This window comes from Colossoma macropomum, unplaced genomic scaffold (assembly GCF_904425465.1).
Source record: "Colossoma macropomum unplaced genomic scaffold, Colossoma_macropomum, whole genome shotgun sequence".
In the NCBI taxonomy this organism is placed as follows: Eukaryota; Metazoa; Chordata; class Actinopteri; order Characiformes; family Serrasalmidae; genus Colossoma; species Colossoma macropomum.
In genome coordinates, this window is record NW_023494785.1 from 2468064 (window position 1) to 2474063 (window position 6000).

Sequence of the window (6000 nt, forward strand, 5' to 3'; positions counted from 1 at the left end):
ACCAGTGTTGAAAAACAGGAAAATGGGTCGGTTCCCATTTTTGGTTCTGTTATTGTCAGTGGAAAATATCAACAAATAGCTTTGTTTTACAGTTTGACAAACTAATCACAACATCAAATAACAAATGAACAACAGTGAAATAAAGGGGTTTATTTTATACATCCTAATAAAAAAAATCTATTGCCTTAACCGTAAATGATCGTTCAGAGCGCAGGCATGGTCCCAGAAGCTCAGACATCAGGCCTGTTTATCGGGGTTGTGCAGAATCCTGACTGCCCTTCTCGTGCACAAGCGTCACACAGACATATGGACACTACAGATACACTCGCGATTTCGGTTGTTTCTTTGTGTAAATAACGGTTAATCCAGACTTTTCCATCAAAACAAACAGCACAACAGGACCTAAAGCCAAACACAGTCTTGCAGTGAGAGTTCAGTTCAACTGTATATATCAATATCACCTGATAGCCTCATTGACAAACTGCCCACATCAATTTGTGGATCTCTCAATTTTCTTTTAATTAACAGGCAAAACTGCTGTGTTGGGTTTTTAATGTTGAGTCAATGTTAGAGAGGAACAAACTTTAAAGTACTATATCTAGTAGATAAATCATGGTGCGTTCTTAAATTTTGAGAACCTAACATGATACTTGACCTGTGTAGTGTTTTTTTTTTCTCAGAAACTTTTAGAAAGTTTGAGTATTTATCTGAAGAACTTGTGCAGAGGAACCGACTGAATATGCCAATAAAGAGGACTGGCTCCATCACTGTACTCAACACCGACTCCCTGCAGGTGATAATGTGAAATGAAGGATGCTGTGTTGACTTTATTCCCACAGATCAAATAAATTTTAATAAAACATCAACATGAACATTCTGAAATATGTGAAAAGCACCCATTCTAATGTTCAATGATGGGGATACATCAAAAGGTAAAAACAGAAGACAAATCAAATTATAGAATCACATCATTACATAGATTTACATCATATTAATGCGTTACTCCAGCATAAAAAGGAAAAACATCTCAGCATGATAATGAATCTGCATAAACATATTAACTTAGACAAACGGCTTAACTATGACATTAAATCCAGCAGAAGACTTCAAACAACTAAAGAACTAAACCAAATTAAGGTGGGGAGCATCACTAACACACAACACTGTGACGAGGCGGTAAACATTTACAAAGAAAGTCTACGCACCCTTAATGGAACTCCAGGTTTTCATGATGTAAAATAGTCAAATAAAATCTAATAAATGAATAATTCCACAGTCTTTCATCTTTAATATGACTGCAAACAACATAAAGAGAAAAACAAACAAATACAAATATAAACCATTAGGCAAATTATATGATCACAGATAAAACAAAGATTCATTCCTGCAAACAGACACAGCAGCACTGGTTAAGTTCAGTCCACAAAGATGAAGTCCATGTTGGTCTCTGATGTCCATCCCAGGTCTAAGGCCTCCAGTGATCTCAGATATTCAGTCAGGTTCACCCAGTTTGAGTGACAGTGCATAAACAGAGGGGGTGAAAAAGTTTGTGCTGTGTGGAACCTTTTTACATTTCTACATTAGATAAGCAGTTTATAATGACCGTTCACACTGAGTATCACGAGGGGGTCCAAGAAACACTACAGGTTTGATACCACTTGAAGATACGACACGACCCTGGATACAAAGAAAACAGAAGCAGAAAGGAAAGTCCCTGCGACCACGCCCACAACTTATGTACACTCAGTTTATAAAATAACAAAAATCACAAACGACAACCAAAGTGCAAAGAATGACTAAAAACTATGGAATTCTTTGGCCTCTTGGACGACCCAACACTCTCCGTTGTGGAGGATGAAGGATTTTTGAGGCACATTCTGCAGCCAGTTTACTGTTTACTGTGAGTTTAGGTTCTCAGCAGCTAGTGTCCAAGTTACTGTTTACTTTAATATCCAACATGGAAAGAATGAATTAGACGTTACTTATAATGACTACAAATTTACCTATTAAAACCAGACACTGACCACACTGTAAAATATAGTGCTACTGAATTCTTAAGTCCCTTATTCCCTTCTCTCTCTCTGTCTGTCTGTCTCTCTGTCTGTCTCTCTCTCTCTCTCTCTCTCTCTCTCTCTCTCTCTCTCTCTCTCTCTCTCTGTGCTGGATCCTCCTGTAGTTTCTCAGCTGGGTGGCTGAGCTGCTCTTTCTCTCCTCACACTGCAGAAACAGAGGAGACGTAACTGGAGCTGATAGAATCAGAACAACTGAACACACAAGCACAATTCAATTTCAGTACAAAACACAGTTGAATAAAACTGGGCAAAGTGAGAGATTTATATATATATATATATATATATATAAATTCACTTTAGTGTGATTTTATATATGTTTCTGCAGATCACATCTCAAAAACTACATTTTACAAAAACTCTTCGCATGTTACAATCTTGGCAATATTTTATAAATAAGTATTTTCGTACATTCATATAACCGTATCAGTAATAATCAGCGTTACTTGCACAGTTTCAGGTCCAGAATCAGTTTTTCAGTGTTTCTCCCAGCAGTTTGTCCCTATTTAATTTGTCACGTGTTATAATTCCAGATCAGCCTCAAGAAAGTTAGTACAGGTTTTTTGTTAATTAAATCAAACTGTGCAGTTTTAAATGAAAAAAAAAAAAAATAATCAGCCCAGAAAGGAAGTTCATTTTGACTTACTATCTAAGCGAAGCATTTCATTACTCCACCTTCTTCCAGGTTCTTCTGGTTTTTCTGTGAAAAGTTTATTGCATTAAATCATTTGGTTTAGTGAAAGAGGATGTTGTAACATTTTCATGAAATCATTTCACAGTAATTTCAGCTCATTTCTAATCTGATTTAATGCTGTAAATAACTGAAGATCGACTGTTCGTTGGTGCCTGTTTTCACTGAACCACACTAACTGTACTGAGCTGATTCACAGTCATCAGATCAGATAATGAAATGAATTCAGAGACGCAGCTGATCGATTAACGTGCTATATTTACTGTCACTGAAGTGTGAACAGAGAGAGGACAGTAAATGTTCAGAGTGCACAGTGTCCAGGTTCTGCATGTAAAGAGTCCAGAGAGAGAAAACATCAGCTTACTGGGCTGATAAACTGTGCTTTTAAGAAATGTTTACAATTGTATGCAGAAATTTTGTGCATTTTTCTGCAGTTGTTAATGCTCAGTTACTTTGTATTTGATTAAATAAATCTGGACACCTTACCGAGTCAGGCAGATATCACAGCAAAGCTGCACTCTTTGTAGGTGAATATGAGTCTATATGAGTGGAATTGCTGTTTTTATTTTTTGCTGTTTTTACGTTGATGTAGATGAAGAATAAAGTAACTCTGCATTAATAAGAACTGTGCATTAGCAGGAAAATATTCTATATGAATGTGTATATAAAGCCCCACAGCTGATGTCAGAGCAAAAACCAAGCCATGACATCAAAGGAACTTCCTCCAAGACAGGATTGCGGCATATAAAAAAAAAAACACTGAAGTGACCTTCTTTGCCCATTTACAGACTCTTCTCTGATAGACGTCCTGCAGTGAGGGAAGATCTGTCAGTGTGATTTTCTGGGTTTCCCCCACAAAACATCATCAGTTACACACGTGATTAAATTCATTTACTGACACACAAATAAATCATGTTCAGTGTGTAAAGACCTTAATCCTGAAAATCACAGCACATCATGGTTTGTGAAACAGGTTTTTATGTAAATGTGACTATGAACGTTTTCTGTATGAAGAAGCGATTTATAAAGATCTTTCTGAAAATTGAGTGTAGAAAGTGAAAGGAGTTCAGAGTGGAGAAATATAATACTCACCGGGAACATTTAGATCTGTGGAATAAAACAATTGATAAAGTGCAGTTAGTGAGATTCTTCATTTTCTAATTTAAAATCTTATTATACACATTTAAAACAATGATAATCAAATAAGTCAGTGATTGTTTTTTTTTTGTTAAGTAAAACTTTAATGCTCTTTACAATGTTAAGCATGGATTATGAAAAGATTTTCTGCTGTTGCATTATTTATTTTTTTCATAAAATCTATGGTGCATTTTATGATGAGAAAAAATGTTTTTAAAGACCTTTTTTAAATCTACTTATTCAGATTCATGTGTAAAAGGCTATAAATGATGTAGAAAATAAAAAAAAAGAAAAAATTGACAGCTGGGTTTCTTTTTTGTTTGCTCCGCACAGAGCTTTATCAGCTCAGAGAGAAAGTACATATTGACATTGACCTGGAGAAAGCACGTCATAACTCCACCTTCTTCTTGGTTTTTCTGTGAAAAGAAAAGTTTATTACATTAAATCATTTGGTTTGGTGAAAGTGGATTTTCTTTACACCATTTAGTCTTTATAGAAACAATAAGATTTTTCATGAACTCATTAAAAAGTAATTTCAGCTCAGTTCAGATTTAATGCTGTCAATAACTGAAGATCAACTGTTTATTTGTGCCTGTTTTCACTGAACCACACTAACTGTACTGAGCTGTGATTTACAGTCATCAGATCAGAATTTTACGTTGATGTAGATGAAGTATAAAGTAACTATGCATTAATAAGAACTGTGCATTAGCAGGAAAATATTGTATATAAATATCTGTATAAAGCCCCACAGCTGAGGTCAGAGCAAAAAACAAGCCATGACATCAAAGGCACTGTCCAGTTCCTCCAAGACAGGATTGCACAAACACTGAAGTGACCTTCTTTGCCCATTTACAGACTCTTCTCTGATAGAAGATGTGTCAGTGTGATTTTCTGGGTTTCCCTGATCAGCTGCTGTAGCGACTTCCTGTCCTGTGCAGTACAGTTACTGAACCATACAGCAGCTCAGCAGGTTAATATGCTCTCCACGCTGCACCTGTAGAAGCTGTTGATCATTCTGGGTGGTAAAACTGAATTTCCTCAACCTCCTCAGAAAGTGAGTTTTCTTTATCAGGCTGTGTTTTGTGACCAGGTTAACAGAAACAAGATTACTTGTTCTGATGAAACAAAGAGACTGAACACCGAAAGTGGACTGAACTGGGATCATAAGAAGAAGAAAATGCAACCAACCAACTTCTAGACTGAACTTTGAACTTTGGGGAGCAGAAAAAAAAAAAATCTTTGAAAAACTGAAAGCAATTCTCATTAAAAGAAAGGAAGCTGTCAGAAAACAAATGATATGTTTACATTACATACAACAACTTATTTACGATAAAAGCCATTAAGGAGAATCTTTAACAGGGGATCTGCTAATGGTATTAGCTAGCAGCTGCAAATGTCATGCAACTAAAGGGGAAAACAAAACAGATCTGGTTTCTATTGACCAGCATTTAAATTTGTCATAATCAGATGACACAGGCAAATGGTGATCAGAGATCTTTCACACACAGCTCAGCTCTGTAACTCTGACTGAGCTGCTTGTGGAGATACTAACTGAATCCACGATGAAGTAGATAACAACATAATCATTTCATTAAAAACGTAGTTGCTGGGACACAGAGGTCCATCAACACCAGAGATGACCACGATGGTCACTGAGTTTACGTCACCTGCAAACGTTCACAAAAATCATTAAAAGCGTGAATAAAATTTTGTCTTTTTTTGTCTTCTGAAAAATGAAAAATCGTGTCTGGTGCAAAAGATATCAGTTACACACAAATGAACAGAGGTGCAAATAAACCACTGTCAGTGTGTAAAGGCCTCAATTCTGAAAATCACAGTAAATCATTGTTTGTGACAGAGGCTTTAATGTAAATGCGACTATGAAAATTTTCTGCATAAAGATGCAATTTATAAACATCGTTCTGAAAAGAGGGAGTGTAGAGAGTGAAAGGAGATCAGAGTGGAGAAATTTAATACTCACTGAAACATGATGCTATGGAATAAAACAATAAATGCATTTAATGAGATTTTTCATGTTAAATTTCAGTATTTTGTACACATTTTAAACAATAGATAAAGTGCAGTTTGAGATTCATTTTC